A 20,914-nucleotide genomic window follows, 5' to 3' on the forward strand; every position below is an offset into this window, starting at 1 on the left:
GTTAGGGGTTTGATCCTCATCTAAGGTTTGAATTCTTTATTTTGTTTTAGATTCCCTCTTTGACTTGAGCAGAGAGACATTTTAGAGGAGGTAAGATGCAGTAACGATTGTACATCTGTGAGATGGAATAGTTATAAGAGAGTTAGTCACCTATCTGACTTTGTTGTATTGGTTGATTGCAGTACAGCATCAGGAATTGCCAATGTTTGTGGTAGACTCTTGAGGGTACAGGTACGAACATTGGAAACATACAAACACAAAAACACTGGGTGTATTAAACACTTTAAAATCACCATGAGGCACACCATGGGTACAATTAATCATGGCTACAGGCCAGCATGTGACCTTTTTTTAAAAATTTCTTGTAACGGTTAACAGAGATCCATTGGGCCATTGGGCTCAAATGGACATCCACATTTTAGATCTTATAATATTTGCATTATTTTGTATTCACAGATTTTCCCCTGAGGAAGGGACTATGATGTCCTGAAATGCATTGGGCATAAGATTGAATGCTGTATGAATTTGTAAAACATTGTTGTTTTCATGTATTGATATATAATGTACATGCAATGCATTCATGAAAAATGTCACAAGTAATGTGAATTGAACAAATAATTGATTATGTTATGATTTGTTGAAAACAAACTTCTTTGAAATGAATTGAATAAATACAAATCAATTTGAATTTAAAATTGAATACATTGATGGTGGGAGTCACCAAGTGAATAGTGAGCAGAATATCCAAGTCTTAGTACTTGTTATTAAATGATCATTTGACCCAGCATGTGTTGACAGCCCATGCTATACTCTAGCACCTCAGTATAGAGTATTAAAAGTGTCAAAAACAGGAGTGCACCCCCTAATTCAATAACAAACTCTGAATAAGTCCATAATCTGCTATGATAAAACCAGTGCAGAGACAGAATATCGAGTTGGAAATGTCGACTTACACAAATATCGAGTTGGAAATATCATGACACAGAAATATCGATGGAAAGAATATCGTGGTCAAGAACATCGAGTTCAGATAAGAAATATCGTTTTGAAAAATAGCGAAGTCATTATTTTTGTTTGCAAAAATATAGTTGTTTAAAAAAATATCAATGTTTTAATTAGTGTTATGTATTTTAGTTTGTATTTTAAATGTATGTGATCTATTTTTTTGCATAAGTATTGCTTTTGTCTTTTAATATATGTGTTAATTTTTTTGTAGTTATTCATTTTTTTTTAAATAAAAGTCTGCGTTTTTTAGTTCTGGAGTGGGTTGTGGGTTTATAGGGGAATAAGGTGGGAAGTAAGTGATTGATGTAATATGTGACGTCATCAGCAGTGCATTGCGGTCGCACGAGTTATAGTTAGCTGAACTAACTATAACGGGGGAATGTCAATGGTTTTGTATGAGTGAAATGTCCAGCTAACTATAACGTGTGTGAAACCTATGGTTTTTTCTGTGAATTTGCAAGGTTTTTTAAATGCTAATTCCTAACTATAACGTGTGTGAAACCTATGTTTTTTTCAGTGAATTTGCAAGGTTTTTTAAACGCTAATTCCTAACTATAACGTGTGTGAAACCTATGTTTATTTTAGTGAATTTGTACGGTTTTTTAAATGCTAATACCTCACTATAACATATTTAAAACCTATGGTTTTTTAAGTGAATTTCAAAGGTTTTGTAAAATATAATTTTTAAATGTACTAATTATTACATTTCTTTTTTTTATACTAATTTTTCTTTGATATAATAAATATTTACATATTATTTTTCCCATATTTATATTTCACATTGTATAGTAAAATAAATATAAAACTAAGTACAAAAACAATTTAAAAAATTATTATTTTTTAAAAACTTTTCTTTTATTTTTTTGTTATGATCACAAGGTTCGCGCACCGTAAGCACACCATAAAACCTACGTGCTCTCACCCCCAAAAGTTTGTTTAATTTCAAAAACATAATTTCTACGTATTGAAAGTAATTTTTAAAGGTAGACAATATCTGGTATAATGAACAAAATGGGTTTTTAAAACTTTTAACAACAGTATATTACTTTTTAAAGCAATTACGAATCTCGAGATGGTACGCACTACATAAATGCTCCGTAAATGCATCGTAAGCGCTACGTAAGCGCACCGTAAGATTACGTCAAACCATGTGACTTTAAAACAAGACATTCTATTGGTTTATAATACTACCTACTCCAATTATTGAAAGACCCCTCCCATAATAATCATTCTTCTTTGACTTTCAGAGAAGGAGCATCTTTTTTCTTTAGCTTCTGGGCTTCAGAGACACAACTCCAAATGGCTGAACTTCCACAGGAATCTGATCATTCTTCATCTTCATCTGAAGACTTTGTAGAAGAACAGCCACGGCATACCAAAAAAAAGGAATCCATTGTATGGAAGTTTTTTACCTTCCCTGAAGGTTTAAAAAAAGTGAACGCTCCACTTGTCACATGTAAGATATGTGAAGCAGTAATATCTAGGGGTAATCCGAACAAGAAATATTCGTTTGGCACTTACAGCATGGAACGCCATGTGAAGAACATCCACCCCAACAATTAGGCGAGAGCTGTAGTCCGAAGGTCGGAGAAGGAGCAGGGCTCTGCTCCAAGCACTTCATCAGCACCACCACCACTTCCATCTACCATGATTCCAAACATCCAGCCTGAATTTAGGAATCTAATGATTCGTTGCATTCATTGCAACCAATTAATTGCTTATGGGCAACAGTCCATAGAAGTTATTCTTTAGACGACTAGGAGGCACAACTGCTCCCATTATTTTTTCTTTTTTTTGTAGCTGTTTGTTCCTGTTGATGAATTTTTTTGTTTTAAAAGTTCATTTTTTCACTGTTTTTGCAGCAAATCAACCCCCCCCCCCAAAAAAAACAGTTATTTTTGGAACTACCTCTACTGGTCAAAAAAATAACTATATTTCTATGTTTGTATGTAAAAGTTTGTCATAGTTAATGTCTAGTTCATAAATGAATGAATGAGTATCAAAGTGCAAAACTATAAGGATGTGGTACAGCATAAATCTATAGGGTGTTTACCTATAGTATACTCTAGTACTTCCAAAGCACTGAATTGTAACATATGTATATAAATATGTTACAACTCTATGCTTCAATTTGCACTATAAGTGAAAGTGCGTGAATGAATTTATATGTATTAAGGGCAGTTTTATAATCCCCTTGTGTGTCTTTTACACAACCGTTGCATCACATTTGTAATGCAGCGGTGGTACAAAAGATGCGCCATTAAGTATGGTTTTTAAAATCTGATGTTCTTGGAAGGTGCATCATACTGTAAAACCATGCACCAAAAGGAGGCTTTCCTGCATCCATGAAGAATGTTCTGGTGCAGGAACACCTCCTAAAAGTGAATACGTGAAATTTATAATATTTCATTTAGTCACTTTTGGACTTATACTACGTCAAAATCCTGCACCTGTTTGAAACAGAAAGCAAAAGGGAGTAAGCGAAAGTGAGCGCAAAAAGGAAGGGGTGTGATAAACAGACAGGAGGAAGTGGAGTGGGGTAAGGGGAGTGACGGTGAGTGAATGGCAGTGAGAGTTAAGAAATGGATAAGAGGGTGAGGGAAGGGGATCTTGAATTAAAATTAACACAGAGTGAAAGTGAGTGAGGGAGAGGGGAGGAGTGGTAGAAAGAGAGAGGGAAGGAGATTGAGTGTAAGGGAGAGAGAGGGAGAGAGAGAGAGAGGGAGAGCAAGGGACTGACAAAGAGTGAGACAGTTATTCTGTCACAATAAGAGACTGATGAGAAAGTATTTTTTGTTTCTCATACTTCCCTTATAAGTAATGAAAAGTTAGACAGTGATGATAAAATATTTTTTTATTTGTCATACTTACCTTCTAAGAAATGAAAAGTTAAAATATTTTTTATAAATATAATATCTGTGAAAGACATGAAAAAAATGAATTATAATATATACAATATATATTTCACAATACAAGAGAGAAGGAAAGAGATTAAGAGTCAGGAAATGGAACTAAGGGATATAGTAGGAGTGAAGGAAACAGAAAGGTAAAGAGAGGAAGAATGAGGAATAGAGAGAGAAAAAGAGAGAGAGAGAAAGAGAGGGAGAGCACCAGAGTTTGCCGCCATCTTTGTGCGCTAGGAGGCACTTACATTTACATCAGGGCTCCCGCAGCGCAGGACTCGCCCGGGCGAAGGCTGGTCCAAGGGCGGGCCAATCTGTGTCTGTCTTAGCCAGGAAGAGGTTGGGCTGGGCCCCCCCTCTTGGTTCTGGTGGACGTGCCCAGACTTTCGTTGGAGCTTTTTAAAAAGGTACTGTTGTGAACAATATTTTTGTCAGCTAAGGACTCTAGAACAACCATTGTACGGTGGTTATTTTGTTGCTATTTATACCTTTGTGATATCTCAAGTACTGGGTAAAGACTGAATTCTGGGTTTTCTTGTTGCAGCACATATAATTTAGCACTTGTTGCACCGAGATTTATACAAGGTTATGCGGAAGAGGAAGGCTCAAGATGAGAGTGGGGAGGGAACTGAGGGAGGGCAAAAGCAAAACATCAGGAAAAAAGCTAAAGAGGACGTAAGGCTATCATTAACAATTGTGTAATTGACCGGAGGTACATTTGTGAAGAGAAAGATACACAAGGAGAGAGAGAAAGAGAGATAGAATGAGACACTGTGAGGGAGTGAGGCAGTTATAGTGACTGAGACACAGGAAGAGACTTAGAGACACATGGAGGAAAGGGGATTGAGGGAGGGTTTAAAGGAAGGGGAGTGAGAAAAAGGGAGCGAGGGAGTGATCGAAGGGGAGTAAGTGAAGGTGAATGAGGGATGATGTTATTGATAGAGACTAAGGGGTGAGTGAGAAGACACTAAGCAATACAGGAACACAAGGGTAGTGATAGAAGAAAATAGGAAACAGAAATGAGAGACAGACAGGGTGAACAGGGAGTTGCACAAGGTGAGTAACAGAAAAGAGAGAGTACTGACAGTCACAGAAAGACTATAAAAGTGAATGAAGGGCAATAATTAGAATAAGAAAAGGAGAGTAAGATGACTAGAGAAAGAAGAGTAACAGAGAGATTACTGAATAGGAAATACAGAAACACAAGTAGGAGAGTGAAGAAAAACTATTTTCTGTTTGTCATACTTTCCTTATAAATAATGACAACTTAATAAGATTCTTTTAAATATATATAGTATCTGTGGAAGACAAGAAAAAAAAGTTACAATATATTATTCATAATACAAAACAAATTACAAGCCAAAAAAACAGAAATGGAAAGAAAGGAAGGGTGAGGGACAAACACAGAGGAAGAAAGGAACTAAGTAATGTTCTAAAAGGAGTGAGAAACGAAAGGAATGAGAGTTACCAAAAGGGATTGAGGAAACAAGGTTAAGGGAAGGGAATTGACGGATGGACTAAGTGAAAGAGTGTGAGGAAGAGTAATGGAATAGGTGCAGGACAAATGGAATGAGAGTGATGCAGAGAGAAGAGAACATGAAGTGGAGGAACAAGACTCAGATTGAATGAAGAACAAGGATAGTGAGGGAAGGGATATAACAGTGAGGGAGGGGAGTGATGGAAAAAGAAGCATATTAAGAGAAAGGAAAAAGAAGTAAGTGAGAGAGAAGAATGTATGGAAAGAGAGAGAAAACAAAAGGAAGACTAGAGGGCAAAGAGGGAGACAGTAAAAGAGAGAAACAGAGGGAGAGTGAGTGACTGTGAAGTAGTAAATCAGTTATACTGACTGACACAGAGGAACAGACTTAGACACAAATGGAGAAAAGGGCAGTGAGCGAAAGGGAGTGAGGAAGGGAAAGAAGTGGAGTGAGTGAAGGTCACTCACTGATCATTTGAAGGAAAGAGAGTAAGGGGGCAGTGACAAGAAACTGATTGATTCAACAAGACAAGGGTTGTGATAGAGAAAAATAGGAAAGAGAAGTGATGAATGGACAGAGGAAAGAGGGAGTTGGACAAGATGAGTGTGGGTGAAGGAAGAGTACTGATGGAGAGACAAGCACAGTAAACGTGAATGAAGGGGAGTAAGTAGAATGAGGGAACAGAAGTAACCTTTAAAAGAAATAGCCCTGACTTACAAAGTAATTCTCAGCAGTAGATTATCCTTTGTTTACAGCACTAATCTCTGTATCTGCTTCCACTATCTGTGTCTCTGCCTGCACCATCTATATTCTGTGTGTACCATTTCTGTGTCTGCTCCTACTATCTGTGTGAGAAAGTCAATTGAGTGTCATTACAATGAGTCCAGCCTTTAGCACATTTTCAGTAAGCTGTATAATGTCCAGATGTTGTAGAAGAACCATCATGGAAAATAATAGCTACAGTTACAAAAGTTCTTCCTGAAATTAATATTTGAGAAACCACAAATCTATTCTCTGTGTGTACCATCTCTATGTCTGCTTCCACTATCTCTCCCTCTGCCTGCACATCTATCCTCTGTGTGTACCATCTCTGTGTCTGCTTCCACTATCTGTGTCCCTGCCTACACCATCTCTCTTCTGTGTGTACCATCTATAAACCTTTTTTACAGCACTAATCTTCCTAGACCAATTATTTTCCCTAAAATTTGGGTGCCAAAAACAATAGGTAAGAATTCTGTAAGTCATAAGGCAAACGTTGTTTAAAAGTCAATTGAGTGTCATTACAAAGAGTCCAGCCTTTTGCACATTTTAAGTAAACTGTATAATGTCCATATGTTATAGAAGAACCATCATGGAAAATAATAGCTACAGTTACAAAAGTTCTTCCTGAAATTGATATTTGAGAAGCCACAAACTTTTTAATTAAAGTTGTCAATTTTGTTCCATCAAGTCTGCATCGTTGGAGCATTAAAATTACATACTGTCCATATCTTTGAATAAATAATGTTGATAACATTTCTGAGTTGCATTGGGTACAGACCATGTTTTGATTTGCTTCTCCAACCAGATTATTAAAAGTCACTGATTTGCAGTCTGGTAATGTCAAATATCTAAATCTTTCTGTGTCTATTTGAGTACTGCTTGAAAATGAACAATTACCACAATCATGTTGCCATTTATTAGATACTCCGAATATATTTTCAAAATCTAAACCTTCATCTTGCAATAAAACAAGCGTATACATAAGAAATTCCTGGCAATCTTGCTGAATATTCTGCGAAAATTGATTTACTCGACAGAATTCAACAAACAACAAAATCTTTGATCCCGATTATCAACAATCTGTTGCCGTAAAGTTTGAAGAAAAAAACAACATTAACCACTACATTAGCATAGCAGTTGACACCAGAACTGTTTTCAAACTGAAAACCAACAACCTCTTTAATACTATCCTTTCTCTTTTTCTTTGCAATTACAGGTTCAACTACTTTTTTTTCTTTTGTCTACAACCTCACATCAGTTTTTTCTCAAATCTTCTTTTTCGACCTACCGCAACCTTTTCAAATAAAGGATATTGAGGTAAATTTGGAGCATATTCTCTTCTTAACCTATTATACTCTTTCACACAATTTAGATCTGCACTAATCTTTGTTTCATCAAAATCAATCAAATATAATCCAGATAAAGTTCTAACTCGAGATAAAGCAACACATGCCATACCTTCATTGAACACAGTACTTCCAATATTCACCAAAGCACTATCTACACTTAAACCTTGAGATTTGTGAATAGCCACTGCATATGCCAAACAAACAGGAAACTGTTTTCAGCGCACATATAAATCTTTTACAAGCAAAAATCGAGTAGAACAATGACACAATCGTTGAACTTCTTCAATTTCATCAAATTTGATTTTCATAATTTCAATCTGATCTCTATTTGGGTAATTCACAAACTCAACAACATGACCCATTGCTCCATTTACTAAACCTCTTTCCACATCTAAATTACGTCGTAAAATGGTCCGACAATTTAAACATACATAAATATTCTTTTCTAAACCAGCTGTTTTAGATATTGACTTGTCTAAAGAATCTAATTTTGACTTTAACTTTTCTGACAAAATAATAGTAGATCCTTCATGCTCTATTTTATCAATAGCTTCCAATTTTATAATTTCTTGATTTTCTAACTTCAACATTTTTACATTGAAGATTCCACATTCTTGCAGAGTTGAATTCAAGCATATTACTGATTGTTTTTCTGCAATTTTTCTATATATATTCTCTGCACCAACATTTTCCTTTGGAAACAAATGAGAAAGTAATTGTGACTGTAGAGCTTCTTTGCCATGTTGACTTACTTTTCCAATCCTTATATCTTCAAGAATACTTTTATAATCAGCATCCTTTGCCTGTTGCATATTTTGAGTCGGTTTTGTGTATTTGAAATATAACCCTATATTAACATTTCCAATGCTTCCCAGGCACTTTCTGGTATCTTCATGTGTAACAGTTTTAAATACTGGTTGTCCTTTCACAGGTGTTAGCTGTAGTAGATCTCCAAAAACGATGACATGTTTGCCTCCAAATAACACATCATACTCTGTTTTAAGAATTTGTTGCATTCTTAAATGCACAAAGGCAAGCATTAAATTTGATACCATGCTTACCTCATCAATAATAAGAAGTTTTATTTTTTTAGAACTCTGGAAACTTCACAACAAGCTTCTCCAGATAGCTTGTGGTATTCTAATGTATTTTCATGCTCTACTGGCAGCATCAGCAAATGATGTAAAGTAATCCCTTTAATGTTATGCGCTGCTAACCCAGTTGGTAAAGTACCAAAACCAAGACAGGGTCTGGGCTCACTGGCAATAAGGACAAGCCTCACCATCAATTAACTATAAACCAAAAACAGTACCAATATTGCCACACTACTTCAACTTGGACCAAGGATGATCACTCGAATCACTGACTGAAACAGTAACTCTCGGGAAATGTTTTATCCGGAATAAATCCAATGAGTTTTATTACTTTTACATCACGAGCATCATATCAATGAGCAATTTTATCTTTTTTAGATGAACACTTATTTAACTCCACATAAGCATGTCAAATAACGAAAATTACACAAACAAAAAAACAATAATTTTTAGCAACAAACTCTCAACTTGCATTCAACATTCATACAGAACAACACATAGATATATATACACATATAGCCATTATACAAAAATATTTACAACGTCAATTTCTAGAAAAACATATATGGAAAAAACATAGCATTGGAAATCAGCAAATAAAGAATTTTGGTATGCTTGAGAGTCAATCGAGAATTCCTAATGCTGGATAGAGGAGGTCTACGCGTTTCGATGACCCCTTGTTGTGGGGAAATCTCGTCAGGACCATGCACCTGTGAATGGAGAACAAAATTGGGTCAACCATGGGGACCGAACTCTGCCTCTCAACGCTACAGTGGGGGTATGGGAAACTAATCCTACCTTTCAGTTGCTGGGTTCTCTTTTGTAGGTGAAACTGTAACAAAAACAGAGGTGGTGACATTGAGGCGAAATTATCCCGCAACGAAGCCATGCTTATAGTCAAGTTTAATACAGCGACAAATGGTCTCAATGAACTCTCTGAGATTTACCGTTTGTAAACACTTCAAGATCTATTAGGATACATGAACATATTTCCATTCGGGTTGCGGTTTCCCGCGCAGACCGTGAGCCCGGCGACACAAGGTCAAATGCAATGAAAACACACACCGTCTCCATGACGACGGACTTCTAAACTACAATCCCCACAATCCTCAGAACCAGGAAGTGAGTAAAACTAGGACGCACAAGATCAGGAACACCGACTGGATGGTGCCGGCAGCTGCATTCATTGACAGAGACCGAAGAGCGTGGACCCCCCGATACACTCAGCATACAAGAACCTAACAGGTATATCGAAACACCGTGGCAGAATACAACCACTATTCAAAGGTTTCCCACTGAAGACCTGACATTAGTCTTCCCTTCCTTTCAGGAACTCAAAATTAGAAAGAGGCGTTTCACCGTGCTACCCGGGAATCAGCACCCCACTCGTTTCCACGCTACGATAAATGTAAGTAGCCCCCGTTCCAACCATAGCGGCCACCGCCACCAGCTCAATTCCCACGTATCCTGACTAGTCCTTCTATCCTTGTAGATCTCCACTTCCATCCGAATTTGTGACAACAAGATTTGCAAAAAAACGCAGCATGCGTAAAACTATGTGAGTATTCACGTATGAATGTGACAATCAGGAAAGTGCTAATGCTTTTTTTCAAGTAGAGGCTAAAAGAGGCTCTGTTTTTGTTACAGTTTCACCTACAAAAGAGAACCCATCAACTGAAAGGTAGGATTAGTTTCCCATACCCCCACTGTAGCGTTGAGAGGCAGAGTTCGGTCCCCATGGTTGACCCGATTTTGTTCTCCATTCACAGGCGCATGGTCCTGACGAGATTTCCCCACAACAAGGGGTCATCGAAACGCGTAGACCTCCTCTATCCAGCATTAGGAATTCTCGATTGACTCTCAAGCATACCAAAATTCTTTATTTGCTTATTTCCAATGCTATGTTTTTTCCATATATGTTTTTCTAGAAATTGACGTTGTAAATATTTTTGTATAATGGCTATATGTGTATATATATCTATGTGTTGTTCTGTATGAATGTTGAATGCAAGTTGAGAGTTTGTTGCTAAAAATTATTGTTTTTTTGTTTGTGTAATTTTCGTTATTTGACATGCTTAATTGGAGTTAAATAAGTGTTCATCTAAAAAAGATAAAATTGCCTCATTGATATGATGCTCGTGATGTAAAAGTAATAAAACTCATTGGATTTATTCCGGATAAAACATTTCCCGAGAGTTACTGTTTCAGTCAGTGATTCGAGTGATCATCCTTGGTCCAAGTTGAAGTAGTGTGGCAATATTGGTACTGTTTTTGATTTATAGCTAACCCAGTTGGAGCGGTAACAACACAAGAGAGTGATGACTCTGTTCTTTTTTGAAGATAAGATGCAATTCCTTTAATTAGAAAACTTTTTCCAGTTCCTGCTTGTCCACTCACATACAGTCGGACAGGTTGAAATGATGTACATGAGCACTCTTTTTGCTCATGAAGTAAACCATGCTCAATCTGCTCAGTCACTTCATCATATATATGTTTCTGTTAAACATTCAGTTGTTTTTCCAATTCTTCTAAGTTTATTACATTCTCCTGAGCTTGTTGCATTGCTCTTTCCACCTCATCCATGGCAGTGGCTGCTTCATTTTGGATATTCGGTCCTCCTAGTGGATCCTGACTCAATGAAGCACAACTTTGACTGTCTTGAGAACTGTCTCTACCAATCTCTGCTGTAATTGTAGCTTCTTGCTGTATTTCCTTGTTCAACATTTCTAGATAATTAGTGAAAACAGGACATTCTATAGTATTTTTGGTTGCGTTGAATGAATCTTCATAACTGAGAAAATCTCCAAGTAGTTCCTCTTCTGTACGCCATGGTTTGAAGAGTTGCAAAGAGCTAAGTAGTAAAATTCCCTTATGTCAGGTGTTTCGCAACTCAGTTTTCGATGATTAATCAAATGTCCTTTTCTTTGTTTCACCAGAAATCCTTCAGATCCAATTACAGCATATACTCCTTTATTAATATCTTATGAAATATTCCTCTTAAATATATAGCTTTGCAGTACTTCATAGAGACAAACGTCATCAAGATGATTACTTCTATTTGGAGAGTATGTATCCAACATATTTGTTTTCAAAATATCTGTACTGTTTGGTTCTTTCTCTGCTAAATACTCAATTTCTTGTACAGATTTCGTGTTCTTGCAAGTCCTAAACTCACCCAAATAATTGTTCTAGATTTGGCATATAGACTTGCAGATGATAAGCGATCTGAACATTCATATGCTCCAATTTCTAGATGAGACAACATCTTCAAACTGTAGCTGTACAATTTTTTACTTTGGCTCTTTTCATGAGAAATTTCCTCCCACATATCCTTTAGTTCTGTCTTCTCAGATTTTGTAATGTAAGATGTAACATATCGAGCCACAGCAATAGAGTTGTCTGCAATATACTGAATATCCATGTTAGCATTCCACATTGACAATATGACTGGGTTATAGTCATTTATGTATTTTGACTCTTCATTTCTCCTTAAGTTGTAGGTATTTTTCGGTGATTTTCTTGTCACAGTATGTCGTAAAGATGACATAAAATTGTTCACTCTTCCTTTCGATGTTACTGGACGTGGAAATGCAAAACGACATTTTGTGTAGAACTTATCCTTAGACTTGAATTTTCGACGACAGTATTTTCCACAGCGATGGGTTTGAAATCGTAACACTTGTTGTCTTAAATTCTTTTCTTCTGTACTTTGTGGTACAGCACATGTAGCATATTGTTCAATTAAACTCATCACTGTCTCATCTGAATCTGTTCCGAATTTGGGGGCATCTTTGATCCATAGCAGCATATGTATATGAGGAGCACCTCTTGCTTGATACTCCTTTCTCCAAAAGAAATCCAGAACCTCTCCCAAAGGAGGATTTTTTTTGTTTGTTATAAAAGACATCATAGCTTTAAATCTATGATTGAAATACCTGCATACATTAACTGGATCCAAAGAGCACAATTCTCCAGGTGTCTTGAATTCTATATTTTCTATGTTTGCATTTGCCTCTCGAAGAAATTGAAGTAAATCTTCCCAAGCATACTCAGCACAGCTTAGAGTAAGGAACCATGTAGGAGTTCCTAAGTTTCTTAACATACATTTCAATTCCCCATGACTACGGTACCAATACTCGTTAGTACCACGCTGACATGCCATCAGATTAGTTGGCTGAGATTCCAAAACAGTGTCATTCTGTTGGACTTTATTCATAAAGTCCCTTGCCGAAACATTCTGCAGATGTACTCCACTTTTTGGTATGTGGTTCACTGCATAAGAAAGTCCAGACAAGTCACTCTCAAACAGAAGGTGAAACAAATATGGAATACATTGACGAAACCTTGGATCTTCTGCATATAATCTTGATGTCCGGTATTCAGATGCTGGTATCTGCACAGGTCGGTCATCATATCGTCCACCTCGACCTGTTGGAAATAACTGACGAAAACAACGAGCTTCAAAGCTTTCTTCCCCTATACTAATAGGACTTACTTTTGCTTCTTTCATTTGGAATAACTCAATAGCATTCCCCATTACTTCTTTGGAATGCAGTGGATGAACACTGTAATGTTCGTAGATTTCTTCACTTCTGGACCCATCCACTTTTTCAATTTGTCCAGCTGACATATCACTCTCCTCCTCTACAGTTGTTTCCTCTTCTTCTACATATACATTTTTGTAGTATTCATTGTTTTTGACCAAATACAACATTGCCTTTTTGACTTTCCTAACATCCACTAATTCTTGCCAGATTTTCTTACTCTTTGTAGGAACGTCATTATCTAGAATAACTAGAGGTTCCTCTTCCACATTTTCTACCCCAATTGTTTCAATGTTTTTCTTTATATTTAGAGGTAAATATACAACTCTTCCCTTTAAACCTCTCAATAAATCTGAAGGAGGCTATTTCCCTGTCTTAGGCTCCATACGAACAATAGCCTGAAATGGATGCACACATTGAATCAGAATAGACTCATAAGTATTTAAATCCATCAGTTCACAAGGAATATTTACCAACTCAAGATTATTATGTACAGCTCTAGCTGGCATTTTGTTTTCATTTAATTTTTTATAACAATATTTACAAATACGTTGATCAGAACCCAAATCAAAACAATTCTCTACTAACAAGTAAATTGCAAATTCCTTCCACTCATTATTATTCACCTTTTCACTTTTTAAATATAGATCAACTAACCTGGTCTGATTTTTATAATGAATTCTTCTACAACAAATACAAGAAAAATTGTGCCTTTCTCCTGAAGTGACCTTAAGCCTTGTAATTTCTTGGTCAAAATTCTCTGTACCAATATTTTGAACATTTTCATCCACATTTCCTTCTGTTACTGTATCAGTTTCTGCACTGCCCTCTTTTTCAGAAAAATAACTAACCTCAATTTCTTCACAAATGTTCTTTACATCTAATACAGATCCATATAAAAGAGCACTGTTTAACTGTTTCAGCTTAAGTGCTGGACTTTTTGCATAATACAACCTTCTCACTAATTTCCTCACTTCAGTATGATGCACTGCTAACATCCTAAAATGGTGAAAAACACTCTGGCATACTTTTTTAGAAAGACAAGCCAGGGAATGACCTTGCAAACCTGTTTTTTCTCAGAGTAGGCAGGAGTCTAATTCTTGCAACATCTTAAACTTCTGTTTAATACTTTTCTTACTATACTTACATAAGAAATTGCTGAAAAAATCAATTGAATCCCGCGGTACACTACAAATACTACTACAATTCCAAGTGTACACTGGAGCCTTAGCACGTCTCCCTAAAACTTCATCAGCTAACACCTCTTCTGCATTTCTTGGTACAATTTTCTCTTTTTGAATCGGACAACCGTCCTTCACCTCATATGCTCGACCACTGGTGTCAACTGCATGCAACAAATCATTAATCTGAAAGTAACTCTCTTCGTTAAAAAATGGCTCAGAACTTGAACTATGCTTCCATTCTCCAGAAAAAACATTACAAAAATTAGTTCTATTAATTAGTCTTTTCCACTTACTTTTCCCTTTCAAAACATTAATTGCCTTGTCTAGTGTACGAAGTCTATTGATTACTAAAATATATAATTTCTTTTTTAATTCTAACGCTTCATCCACTACACCTTCGATTAATTATTTTTGCTTATAAAAAGCAGTTTTCCTTTTATAAATCTTTCCACTTTTCAATATATTTGAGATAATTCTGTTATAAATCATTTTTCTTCCTTATTTCAACAAATTGACTCCTTCATCTATTACTAAAGATGTTCTCATTGTCACACACTTTTCTACCTTCTTTTCTCTCTAATACATTTCTTTTAGTTGTTTTTGAAGATTTATTCATCTTTGCAACATTATTTCCATTTTTGGTCCTTACAGTTAATTTCCTTAGAAAATCCTAGGTTGTCTTACCAGGAGCATTCTTCTTTTTCTCTGTACAATGTTGTCTGGATGCATCTTGTATTTGTGTGGTGTTGGAAAAGTAACCCCTTTTATAGTTTCTTCTCTTCACCTCTTTACTAGGCATCTTGATTTTCTTTAGTCTTTCCATTCAATCTATTGTGACGTAAAAAAAACATGTTATAGACCACTACTAACATACTATATAGCAATTATAGCAATTACAACAACTACATGATGTAAACAATGATTCACTTCATAATAAAGTTGAAAGTACAGCAACAGTGTCTTAGCAAAGTAGCAAATCATACAGTCTATGCCTGCAGCCCTGTACCATCTATCCTGTGTGTGTACCACGTCTATGTGTGCTTGCACTATCTGTGTCTCTGCATGAACCATCTCACCCTCTCTCTACAACATCTTTTTTGTGACAACAACATATGTTCCTCTACCTGCAGCCCTGCTACCATCTCTGTGTCTGCTTCCACTATCTGTGTCTCTCCCTGCACCATCTCTCTTCCATGTGTACCATCTCTGTGTCTGCTCCTACTATCTGTATCTCTACCTGCATCATCTATCCTCTGTGTATACCATCACTGTGTCTGCTTCCACTATCTGTCTCTCTACCTGCACCATCTATCCTCTCTGTGTACCATCTCTGTGTCTGCTTCAACTATCTGTGTCTGTGCCTGCACCATCTATTGTCTGTGTGTACCATCTCTATGTCTACTTTCACTATCTCTCTCTCTGCCTGCACCATCTATCCTTTGTGTGAACCATCTCTGTATCTGCTTCCACTATCTGTGTCTCTGCCTGCACCATCTCTCTTCTGTGTGTACCATCTCTGTGTCTGCTCCCACTATCTGTGTCTCTGCCTGCACCATCTAATCTCTATCTGTGCCATCTCTGTGTCTGCTCCCACTATCTATCCCTCTGCCTGAAAACCTATACCATCTATTCTCTGTGGTTCAAGCAAAGACTCAGATAGTGTAAGCAGACACAGACATGGTACACACTGAGCATAGAAGATGGAGGGCTGTAGGCAAAGGGACAGATAGTGCAAGCAGATACAGACATGGTACACACAGAGGATAGGTTGTGTAGGGCTGCAGGCAGAGACTCAGATAGTGCAAGCAGACACAGAGAAAATATAAGGAAAGAGTGGACATTCCAGAAAATAAAGGACACTATATGCAGAGAGAGGTAGACTGTGAGAAGAAACAGGAAAGATTATAATGAAAGGTACGAATATAGTTCTTTAATTTACACAGACACTCAGTGTGATCCTGGAGAAAAGGTTTAAAACCAAAGTTTTTACCAAAACACATTTACCACACCAAAAAGTTTAGGAGACAAAACACAGCCTATCTATTTCAGCAGTACAATACAATGCAGAAACCTGTGTCATTTTCAAAATACATTTCCAATTTGCAGCATTACTTTTTGCGAGCATTACATCTAAATATAAGACACAATATTTTCACTAAAGAAAACAGTATAACCAGAGGCAGGTATACTGTGAGAAGAGACAGGAGAGATTATAATAAAAGGTACAAATATAATTCTTTAATTTACACAGACACTCAGTGTGACCCTGGACAAAAAGTTTAAAACCAAAGTTTTTACCAAAACACATTTATCACACGAAAAAGTTTAGGAGACAAAACACAGCCTATCTATTTCACCACTACAATACAATGCAGAAACCTGTGTCATTTTCAAAATACATTTCCAATTTGCAGCATTACTTTTTGCCAGCATTACATCCAAATATAAGACACAATATTTTCATGAAAGAAAACAGTATAACCAGAGGGAGGTAGACTGTAAGAAGAGACAGGAGAGATTATAATAAAAGGTACAAATATAATTCTTTAATTTACACAGACACTCAGTGTGATCCTGGACAAAAAGTTTAAAACCAAAGTTTTTACCAAAATACATTTACCACACTAAAACAATTAAGAGACAGAACCCATCCTATCTATTTCAGCGCTACAATACAGTGTAGAAACCTGAGTAATTTTCAAAATACATTTCCAATTTGCAGCATTACGTTTTTGCCAGCATTACACCCAAACATGAGACTCACACTGTGACCTTAGACACATAACAGAAATCAAATACTTACTACAGTGAAAGGAGGGGGGGGAGGATCTTCCTAATAGTGTTCTATAAAGAGAGCAAAGGTGAGGAAGACAAAAAGAGCGAGACAATGAGAGCAAAAAAATAAACAAAAGAAATTAAATCAGATGGTCAAAGAGAATTACAAAAACAGGAGTACAGGAAAGGGATAATGACAGTGAAGAAAAAAACGGGTAAGGAAAGGAGAGTGAGAGAAAAGAAAACATATTAAGAAAAAGCCAAAAGGTGTACGTAAAAAAGAAGGATTTATAGAGAAACAGGAGAAGGAAAAAAAACACTGTTGGACAGAAAGGAAGACAGTGAGAGACAGTGAAAGAGCAGGAGAGCGAGTAACTTCCAAATTGCAACTAATTTTTAATATTAACAGAACATATATTCCCGCACAGATGAATAACTCACCTTTAAAAATGCTTTTGAAGATTGAGAACAGTGCCAAAATACACAAGTTTTTCTTCAGCAGAATCTCTGAAATGTACCTCAGACACTGCAACCACAAATGGCCTTGATTTCCTCTCATTAAACACAAATATCTCTGTACATACCCAATCACATTTCTTCCCACTCAAATTCAAAACCAAACTAACATTTTAATTGGTTGTACATTTCAACACTTTCAAACTCACATACTTTTCAAAGCCTCCCCCACTGCTCTCTCTGCCTGTTACCATTGCAAATCTCCATAGAACACCTATCTGAACTGAAAAGGTTAAAAGTTCATCTCTCAATGTTGCAAACCAAAGCAGCAGGTGTGTTTGACCTCTCAATATTCCAGCTTATCCTGTGCAATGTTCCTTTCAATGACTTTTTCTAAACCAATAGTATTATTACTTTAAACGAAACAGTAGGATGCACCCTAGTTTTCAATCTTAAATTATCAGAACCCACCAATCATTTCTTCTTTTTCAATTGCACTGAATCTCAACCACTTTCTTTTCTAAACTCCTACTTTCAAACTGCCATTTCATTTTCACAACCCATCTGAATACAACCACATCTGCCTTCAAGATGCTGAAAGTCTGGATAGTAGGACGTAGCTATGTTTCCTGGAGTGAAAGATATGCAGCAAATAGATGCTTTCACAACCTTGATTTACCAAATGTGGACATTATGCGGAACAAGCGTCCAGGAGGCAGAGCCAGCACAAGACGCGGAACACGCTTCCAATGCGGGTGAGTGTTTCCCTTACCGCTCGCCACCTAATAGTCATCGGCAGACATCGACTTTACAAAATCTCTCTCTGATGTCTTTGTAGCCTGGGACGAAAGTCCGTACCTCCTGACGGGACCTGGTAAAAATTACCTTAAGGTAAGACCTCTCAAGAGGTAACTGAGCACAAAAAATTCCGTGAGAGTAGTATTACATATTACCTCCGTTTTTTCCATCCAGGTTCAATCAGTGTACACCTAATATAGAGGTATGATTTATTAACTATATAAGTCAACTACATTGCATACTACTGACAAACTAGTCTCTAAATATCGCAACCCCCTTTTTTAACTCGCCATGATGTCACTATTGTTGTTTGTTTCCTCACAATTTGCATATAATGTCTCTAAAAAGAGCGTGTAACCTTTTGATAAACACAATGCATGTTTTTTTGACCACGATTTTAGCATGAATTTGTTAAAATGCCACCAGTTACCCCATTTCCTTTCTAATCCTTTAGGTGACTATTAAGAACCTTCATGGGTAAGACTATTATGTTGTATTGACCCACCTACGTCACAAATAGTGATAGTAACCTTTTACTGTGTGTGTTTTTGTTATATGTCCTGACGAATGCTCTTAGACCCACGGGCCAAGAGAGCAGAAACATGTTGACGTTTTTTCTGTCCTAATGACCTATGCTAAGGATTCCTAATTATCCCCAGAGCATACCCATCACACTTTTAATTAGTGGTCCAGCGATTTGAATAAAGCACGTAATCGCCTAGAAACTATTTTACTCATTTTTCAGCTTCAGTGGGGTGACTCAAACTTTCTCTGGATACTGCCACGATAAAACCAGAGATTGCCTCGGGTGAGGCTGGCAAGATACTGATTGAAAAAACCCAATGACTGTTGCCATAACGTTTGTGTGGGGCGGAGAACAAGATATACCGCTTCTCGAGATACACAACGTTTATGAGGGTTTTTCAATATATCTCTCGGAATAAGTGGTCACAAGTGTCCTATCCATTTTGATGAAATCTACCTAGTTCTGGGGAACAGATAGGACAGCCATTCCTCTTCCCTCATTCTGATAAAATACTCATTATGTGGATTGGACAGATAGGATTGAGATGTTACCAATTGATGCCATTGGTAAAATCCTTTATGCATCTACCACACCCATACCTCATAATTGTGCACTGTGGTGAGTCTGGAAATGCTTTCAAAGAACACCTTTGGGCAATTGATGTCACTTTTTCCAAAAACTGCCTTGGTATATTCTAATATATGCCAAAGGCAAAAATGGAACTGGTACAACCAATTTTGTCCACAGATTGAGAAAGCAAGGACACATGTGAATAAGTCTGATTCTGCTTTCCTCAGAGACTATGGTATGGGTTCTATATACCACAACAACTTGCGTTACAACATGCAAGGCATCTATAGGAGAGATGGTGTACATTTTACAGATGAGGGGAATAAAGTCTTCCTTTTAAACTTTAGACTATGCATCGGTACTTACCTGTAGGTACATAAAACACCAATGAACACAACGGCTCTTTTTAGAGACAACCAACATCTAAACACTCTTATTATTTAACTGTATTTTTTTACATTTTTCTTTCTGACGTGCATGCACGGTGCGCACACGGTGCGCGCACCTTGCAATAAAAAAAAAAAAAAAAGGTTTTTTGGTCCTTCAGGGTCCTTCCGGGACCCCCTCAGTAGGCCTAGGGGGTCAGGGAGACTCTACTCTGCCCCCTTTTCACGTTCTCCACTTTTATTTCTCACTCTGGTTTAAAACTACACAAAATGGCGGGTGCGCGCACCATGCGCGCACCACGCGATTTTAAAAAAAAAAGATTTAAACATTTGGGCCCTTTGGGGTCCTTTAGGGACCCCCTGAGAAGGCCTAGGGGGTCAGGGAGACTTCACCCTGGCCCCTTTTCATCTTTCCCACTTTTTTTTAGGCTCCCTTCTGCATCGAAAACAAGATGGCGGCCAACACTACCGATTTGAATGTTGACAGACATCCAACAGCAAATCAAAATTCAGCTTGCGCACGGAAAGGTGCACGCACCGGTGCGCGCACCAGTACGCGCACGGTGCGCGGCTATAGATATATATGTTTTTTCAAATACAATTTTCTCAAAAACTACTGGAAGAATTTACACCATTTAAACAAAAGACCGTACTGCGTACCAGTCCCTACCATTTTTCCAAGTTTGGTGTAATCCCGTTTAGCCGTTCGGGCTGTAACCGTGTCTAATCGTCCAATGGAAAAAACCATGGGGAAAACACGTTTTGGGACCCCCCTTGTTTCTCAGCCCCCACTTGACAAATCCCTCCAAAACTTTCAAGGAAGTAGCAGAGCGGAGCGGGCCATCTTCTTTGAAAAATTTGCAAAGATTCATCATTCCGCGCCAAAGTTATTCCCAATAGAATGTTGCGGATTTCCTATGGAAACTAGGTCCTAACTATAACTACCTACTGGCGACCGCCATTTTACCTAATACCGAAAATTCATAAAGGGGCTGACAATCCACGGGGTCGGCCCATTATATCAGCTATTGACGGTTCGACGGAGAATATATCCAAATATATTGATTTCTTCCTTCAAGATTTT

General features: G+C 37.2%; 1 pseudogene; it reads right to left on the bottom strand.

Moving 5' to 3' along the window:
* LOC147706021 (uncharacterized) overlaps positions 1-20,914 on the bottom strand; it is an 87,513-nt pseudogene that overhangs the window by 50,553 nt on the left and 16,046 nt on the right.

Source organism: Lissotriton vulgaris, chromosome 7 (genome assembly GCF_964263255.1).
Source record: "Lissotriton vulgaris chromosome 7, aLisVul1.2, whole genome shotgun sequence".
NCBI lineage: Eukaryota > Metazoa > Chordata > Amphibia > Caudata > Salamandridae > Lissotriton > Lissotriton vulgaris.